Genomic DNA, 8,583 nt, shown 5'->3' with positions numbered 1-8,583 from the left:
GATAGAGAGTCCAGCCCTCTGGTCTCTCAGGCGCAAACAGCAGATTTCCAGTCCCAGGATCAAAGACGGGAGGGACAGCTCAAGGACTGTAACAGGAAAATAGACGTGTCAGAATCTGAAGGGAAGAACAGGAAAATTCTTTTAAGCCAACAGAGAAGCTCCTGCCTTTCAAGCATGCAATCAGCATTAAAATCATTAGTTTCCTTCTTCAGAGGGAGGAGTTTACAGTAAACTAACTTGGAAGTTCAGTGAATACTGGGTTACCTTCCAAAGCACTCAAGAGGTAGTGATAGGAAGCATTCAAGCTTCAGAACATAGGGAAAGCAAAGAAAGTAGCTGGAAATGTAAACCTGTCTGGGTGCCTTTTTAAAAAATTTCTCCCGCTGATGTGGGGAGTCATGTGGCTCTTTAGCACTCTTGAAAGGTTTTCATTCTGAAGGAATCCTGCAGACTGTATCAGTCCTTTACCCTGCGAACTATCCAGGGCCCAAGCCAGGGCTATCATACAGTGGAAGACTTTGATGACCTTCCAACGTGACTGATACAGTAAGTTCCTGCAGTCCCTGAGAATAGAACCCATTTCTCTGCCATGCCTGTCTCCCACCATGCAGAAACTCTGTGCATGTGGTAGGAATCATTTTGCTACCGAGGGATCTGGTATGTACCCCAGAAAATATGAGTTCTACTATCACTATCAAGCTCTAATGGCCATGAGACAGTAGAGGAGATGCTTTTCCTCTTCAGGCCTGGGTTTTTTAAGACATGATGAGATTAGGCACATTACCTCTATGGTTCATGCCAGAACTAATGCTCTGTGAATTGAATTTATTCGAGCATCAAAATGGGTAGTTAAATGCCACTGATTTTTTTCTTTGATGTTCTTGAGAAAAAAATACTGGTACAATAACTTACTCTATAAAAGGCACCATGCTAATATGGCTATGTTTATTATTGAACTACTTGTCAACAAACTGATGGCAAGGATAAATGATTTGACTGCTTAGCAACAGCAACTCCAATGGCCTGGTAGGGGGTTTACTATGGATTCAGCCCAGTTTTCCTCACCTTCTGCATTTCTTCCCTGAAAATGAGAAGTGCAAAAACTCTCAATGATCTTAGTCATAATAATAGGTGCTAATTGATCCTGAAGTACCTCATGAATCATCAAAGAATGTTTAAGTCATACTCAGTATCATTTTGATGTTTAGCAAAGTGTGTTGTAATTTACTTATTTGGAAACCAAGAATCAGTCAGTGATATGGATGGTAACCAGATGAACCAGAATTTTCCATTCCCTAGAATAGTCTATTCTCTAGCCATTTTATGTAAACAAGAACTTACTTTGGCATTAGAATAATAATAACCTACCCGAACTAGATTTTAGTAGACTCAGGCCTACCAACCGTCCAGCGATGTGTCAGCTGTGGAGATTGCTGTCCATTCCAGCCAGGCATTACAAAGACCCAATCAGACTCCATTTCAGAAATCATGGGCGGTGTTTCCATGGAGCTCTGCCCGAAAAGAGGTGATCTAAATCTTGCATGAGAGATGTACATCAACAGGGAGCTCTGCCTAGAACACTGTGACCTAAAAAATCATATTAAGGAACTCAGGATGCAGAATCAGTTTCAGAGACACCAAGTGACCTTGTACAAGGTATGTTGCATATTGCCTGGCCTGCTTGAAGCCCCCTGAAGAAAAGCACTTGCCTTGATATGTACCAGGGCCACAGCACTGCTCAGCCAAAGCACACACTCTGATTTTCACTGCCCTATTTTTCTAAGGCAACTTGTTCCTTCTATTAATCATCTTGCTGCTTGTTGAGTTCTGGAAAGCAGGCACCGATTCACAAAGGGAACTATCACTGAGTCGCTAGACTGGAATAGTATCTCTGCTGCATCTCCATTTTAGATCATGCCCATTTTACTTTTTATCCTTTAACACAGATGCACATGATATATCTCCTGGGAAGATTAGGGTCAGGAAGGATTTGGGTGACACTGATCCTTAACTATTCCTCCCTTGTTAGATGAAGAGGGCTGTAGAGAACACATTTCTCTTTTTCTTTAAACTGCTGGGAAGCTCAAAATCACACTACTGGCTTCATGAAAAGTATCCTTTCTCTGTGTTTTCCTCCCTTACTGTCTTCCTTTTCCAAAACATTCCTTTTGCAAATTCATTTTATTGGTACATTTTAGGCATACAATATAATGAAATTCATCATTGGAAATGTCTACCTTCACGTCATCTATCTTGGTTCTTATTTTCCCCCATTCTCCTTCCCTCCCTTCAACCCCTCTGCCCCTTCCTGTTTACAAAGATTTTATTTCCATTTGTTCATTTTCTCATATTAATTCCATTCCTTTCTTTCCTTTTCCCCAACAAGTTCTTAATAAAATTTTTATCAATGTTTTAATGGTCCTGTTATAATCATGTCTAATATTATAAGTTACTTCAAATCCTTTTTTGGAAGTAGCAAGCCAGTAAATTAAAAATGGGAGTTGTTAGTATGTTTTATGCAAGGTTTCCAGATTCAAAAAATTGGGGAAGATTAGTGATTTTTCCATGATGAAGTCTGGAACTTCATTTCTAACACCAGTGAGTCACTGATATCTGAGTTTATATGTGACATGAGAATGTAGCTACATGGTAGAGCACGCAACATGGGTAGGGCTTTGGTTCAATCCCCAGTACTGCAAACAAACAAACAAACAAACAACCAGACTTTATAAGTAATTTAAGTTATGGCAAAGCTTGGCATAGTTTTTACCATTTATCAAGTGAATACTTTCACTGACGAGATCTCATTTTATACTATGTGTTCACATTTTGCAGATGAAGAAAACGAGGCTCAGCAAGATGACTGCCCAGAGACCACAGAGTTATTAAACTCAGACATTCTGGTATTAAACTCAGTCTTCATTGACCCACTATCCTTTTCACATTGTCATCCTGTCTCTCACCTGACTTCTCATTTAAGGCAGCATCTTCTCATTATCCACAGGAAATTTTTTTTCCTTGTTTCCCCTCAAACTACCTCTCAATGTGTTGATAAAGCTTAAGCACAGAGGCTGCTCCAGTGATTCTTTCCCTTGCTGAGGTGCTCTGCAGAAGATCTGGAACTCACTTATCCAAGGTCTAAAGGCTCAAAGTCGAAACATTCACTTTCAGATCTGAACTTCCTGTCATTGTGGGCTTCATGCTTCAGTTTAGTGGGTAGAATCCAGCCTCTTACATACTTTTTCTCCCCACCTGCCCACTAACACAATATTTGAGTGGCAACAGGCTGCTGTGAGAGTTAAGGAGAAGAATGGAGCATTGCTTCCTAGAGCTTGTTAGTGAGGAAACACATCCTTTACATTTAAAACCTCAGGACCGTATTGCTCCACCAAATGGGTCCGTTGACCAACTTCCTTTAATGTGACTCTGAAGAAAAAGGTGTTGGGAAGTATTTTTGGTTTCTGTCATATCAGGGCCACTCATCTTCTTCTTCCAACTGCAATCTGAAGCACTTTAGAGATAGCTAGCCCTGAAGGTCCATTGCCCAGAGAACCTTCTGGAAAGCCAAACACCCTCAAAGAGAGATGCATCGGTGGTGTTGTACCCGATTCCCCTTCTCCAGGTTAGGCCAGACCCCACTCTGGTTTCCCACTAGGCCCAGATCCTGCACACAATCTGGGGGCTGGTGAGGCTAATCTCAAAGGGCCAGAAATGAGTCAGTTTCCACGCTCAGCATCAGGCGTGTGGCTTCCTGAAGCACAGACAAGGAAGTGCTGAATTTCAAAGAGCAAGTGTTTTTTTTTTCTTTGCATACCATATCCGGAACTGAAACCACCAATTCATTTCACTTAAGGTCTCACACTACACTCAGAGCATCAATAACATTCCAGAGATAAGACACCAAAGGCTTTACCAACCTGCCGGTTCTGTCTGCCCTTCTCTCTTTTCCTTTCTGGAGCTATTATTACCAGATTCTTCTTTTGCATCTTCTTTATTTTTAGTTCTGCTAATATAAAATTTAGGAGGCTTTATTTTTTCTTATGGTTTGTTTATTTTACTAGCATTTGAGCATGAAGAATTAAATATCTAAAAACTTGCTGAGGATGTGACAAGTTGGTGACTTTCTACTTTTCTTTGCCAATCGCCTTAGCTGTGCGTGAGTGTAGGGTCAGAAATCCAGTGTCCCATTATAGGGAGCAGCTGGCTTTGCTGAGTGCATCCACATTGAAGTAACACATCCTCACTCAGTCGTGAAAGTGGTTAAAAGATAGGCTCTGTGGACAGATTCATGCAAAGTACCCTCATGGACAGAAAAGCAATGGGACATGTACACATCCTCCCGATGCTGTCTGTAGCATCAACACTTTAGGAGGAAGAAGAATCCCTACCACTTATAGAGCACAGTAAAATTTATAAACCACTTTCACATCCTTTCTTTCTCTTGCTTCTTACCAGAACTTGTGAGTTCAATCACACAAGCATTATCTTCCTCATTTTAGAGATGAGGAGACCTAATGCTAATAAAAGTAGAAGAATGGGCCTAACCAGCAACAATGAAAAAGCCCGAGATCTTATCTTAGTTCCCAGTTCTGTTGATTCCAAGTACAGGATTCTTGTAACTGCTGTCTAACTTTGTATATATTGCCTCGTAATCCGTGACCTAATGTTATTCAGTCATTTGTTGACATTTTTAAATTTCAGATTCTTGCAGATCAGAATCTCAGAATCAGTGGCTCTTGGTTATTACATTGGCATGACCCTTCCAGGCCTCTGCTTTGTTTATTATTTTTTTAAATGGAGGAATGGCAATGAATTCAGTATTGATTCTGGTTTTAACATTCTGTGGGTCATATGTCAGCACCTGTCGAATCTATGGAATTACCCCCAAAAGTTTTAATCAAAGTACTCACTGTGGATCATTACTTCCCAAAGCAGAAATTAGGTTCAGTAAAAATGGTTAACCAGTTATGACAGTCACATAAGTTAGCAAAAAGAAGTTTTATTCTGAATAAAACAGGTTGCTCTGCTCCATCCCATTCAGCTCAGAGCCTGCATATACAATTGTAAGCAGAGAAGGCTATGCAATGGACTCTTCCTCTACATTTGCCCTAGAATTTGGACCTCTGGGATAAGCATTCCATGGTGCCCATTTTGATTGACAGTGAGGAGTTCGCCAATGATCCCACTGGTCTCTCAAGGCAGCCGCACAAATTCCAAAAGAGATTCTTACAACCACGCCGGTGCCACAAATCCCTACTTCTGAGGCCCTGCCAGGGCTGCATGTGCTAGGCCAGGCAGTGAGTTCCTCCAAACCCAGTGCTGTCTAACATTGAACAGTTCCAGCCGCACAATCGGGATCACATCACTGCAGCTACGGAAGCCTTTGCGTTAAAAAAAATAATTTCTCCAATCCATTGGGAAACAAAGACCTTCTCATATTGACTAATTACAGGACCAGAGACAGTGCCTGCTATTGCATTGGAAATTTACTACCCTTCCACTTCCATGCTTGTAGAATCTTATTATTTTCCTATTACCCCTATTAGGAGGGGTGAGGTCTCCCAAGGATTTTTCATTCTTCCTCCTGTGGTTCTTATAACATCCTTCCTTTTTAGAGAAAGGACTTTGAGATTTGGGAGATGTGGTAGGCCAAGGAAGGCATTTTCCCAATCCACAGTACCTTCTGGATTTCTGTTGCATCCCTTCCCTGGCCTCTTGGAAGGTTTCTTTGATGGATGCTCATGCCTCCAGTGGCAGCCTGGATTGGTGTTTTATCAGTTTAGATTTTTTGAAAGTTCTTAACCATACTCTGTCTTATTAGAACTTTCTCCTTGGATCCAAACAAATCTGACCCTGATTCCACAAGTATGAACTGTATCTTCCATCAGACAAGTGACTATATTTGTCTTAAATCTTGAAAGTACCCTGAGCCACATTACCTCCCTTCTCCAGCCTGCCATATCTTCTTACTGAATTCAGCCATGTATTCCAGTCTCATTCACTCTAAAGTGTAATGTTTCATCAGGGATACTCGGGTCAAAGTTGACTTCCTGCCCTGGGTATAGGTCAACAAATGCCACAGAAAAACTTGGTGTTTCCACATTTGACATCGGTCACAGCACGTGCCTGGTTACAGATTCCTAGCTGTATGATAGACTGAGACAAGTTATCTTTAGTGCTAGAATGACAGGAAACTTCTTAGTACTGAATTATGCAAAGGAAACTTCATCACGAAGGAAGGAATATAGGCAAATCAACAATTAAAATGGCTTTGGGATTCTGTAATTCTGTTTTATTTGCAAGAAGAAAATGATTCTCATTTTCTCTTGACTTGAGTAGATGTTCTACAGTCTTTATCAACCATCTAGTGCTTTATGATTTTACATGAATATTTCACTTTTATTGTCTTACATATCCCCCCAAACAATCCTGTCAGGTCAGATATTATTATATCACATCATTATACTTTGATTATTTTATGAGCACACTGGGTGTGGAGGCCATAATAGAGGTTAGAGTTTTAATCTTTTGTCCTAGCACTGTAGTCTTGGACTATGTATGATTTAAATGTTCTGGGTCTTAACCCCTTTTTGATCGTAGGGGAATCCCTTTCTCTCTGTGGCCTTCAGCTGTTGCAGCTATACAATGAAGGAGGCAGATGATGCTGAACTAGATAATCCCTGAAAACCTCAACCTTGGCCAGCTCCTGGCAACTTCTCTCCTTACTCACCAATGAACAAAGAGGCAAAAATACAGATAAATCCAGGAAGGAAAGTCTTTCCCCACTCACTTGCCACACTCACTTGGACAACATGCCCCAAATCATTCATTACAGTGGACACAGTGACAACTATTCTTTAATGTAGAAACCTGCTTGGTTCAAGAAAAGAAAAATTTGAGAGAAAGTTTAAGTCCTGAAACTGCTAATGCCTTCCTGTGATGGTATGTGGGACACCGTGGGGGTGGGGAACAATAAGCCAGACAGTTCATCTTAGGGGTAACCTCTTTGGTTTATGTAAAATATCTGACTCAAAGCAAATTCTTTCTTGTAGGCTGCTATGCCTGAAAGAGGACACAGCCTTGCTTAAAAGAGATTGAATCTTTCATACACTTAATCAGCTACATCTCTGTGTTCTGTATTGTGATGTCTAATTTCCAGAGGAACGATCATTTTCAAACCACATAAATGATGATGCTTTTGGAAAAAAAAGCAATAAAAATGAAAAACCCACTTCTCCTAAAAGTAAAGATTTCGAAATGAACTTGCTTATTGTTTGTATTTTTCACCCACATTCTTGATGCCTATTATCTCTGAAATCATTTCAGTTTCCAAAAATCATTTGAAATACTCCTACACCTGGGGCTTTTGATAAACAGTCCATCTTCTACAGAGGGGTGTGTGTGTGTGTGTGTGTGTGTGTGAGACTGAAAGACATAGAAAGACAAGTTGTTGGGGGAGAGGGAGAGAATGTAAAGCACATTTGTGGTCTATTCAGTATGAGCTCCAGCAAAGAATACAAAGGAATTCCACAAGCATGAGCTTTCTTCCATGGTTCTTTTGAGATTACATGAAACTTTTTGGTAATTTCACTCAGATGTTAAGAATAAAAATGATGATTGATGTTTTTGAGCATTTACAATGTCCCAGGTACTTTTCTGAGATCTTTAATACATAAGAATTCACATATTACTTATGAAAAGTCTATGAGGTTGACACTACCATCTCATTTTACAGATGAAAACCTGAATCACAGAGAAGTAAATTTCCCAATCTCTCGATCATTAATACTCAGTCAAAATTCTTCCTGACCATCACCACGAATCAAGATGTCCTCCTTCTTGGAAGCTTTCTCCATGAAAAGGAATCTCAGTTTCTTTTGAACAGCCCAGAGTTTTCCTATGGCACGGAAGCCTTTGCCATAAGCTACATAAATCTATGTACATTTCAAATCATCTCTGTAAGACTCTAAGCTCCTTATGATCGAGGAGGGATTAAATTTATCCCTGTTTTCCTACAGGATGGCAAAGTGCCTGGCACTGTATAGGTATCTGGGAAATATCAGTTGAGGAAACAAGTGAAGAAACTTAAGTTTCAGGCCCAAGTTGTCTGCTAGCTCAATCTTGAGATTTTTTTTTTTTTTAATCCATGACTTTTAAAATAAAATGTTTCACTTGCTTTTAGCCTTGGGGGCTTTCTCCCTAATTTCATCTTTACTTCTCAGGGTTGTGGTAGCTGCCTTGTCCATCTGGCCTGGAAATGTATTTCAAGCAGAATGTTGCAAATGAAAGAGAAAAAGCTGAAGCCATACCAAATCTTGAAGTTTGCTGTACTGCTAATTCTAAAGTTAACTCCACACGGATTAAGCTGATAATAGATCATCTTAGCTTTCAATGAGTTCTTTATATTTTTAGAAGCAGAGAGGCCTCCTATGAGACCACTGGCCAAACTGAATCTTCCAAGCACAGAAAGACTATGTAGAGAAACTGAGCTATATAGCAAGATGACACTGATGAAAGTATAATCTAATAAGGAGCCTGTCCAAATAGATGCTGCCCTAAAAGTCTTCTCCTTCGCCACTCTCA

This window comes from Fukomys damarensis, unplaced genomic scaffold (assembly GCF_012274545.1).
Source record: "Fukomys damarensis isolate Sample0158 unplaced genomic scaffold, DMR_v1.0_HiC HiC_scaffold_12, whole genome shotgun sequence".
Classification (NCBI taxonomy): domain Eukaryota; kingdom Metazoa; phylum Chordata; class Mammalia; order Rodentia; family Bathyergidae; genus Fukomys; species Fukomys damarensis.
The sequence above is the reverse complement of the archived record's forward strand: the minus strand, read 5'-3'. Positions refer to the sequence as shown.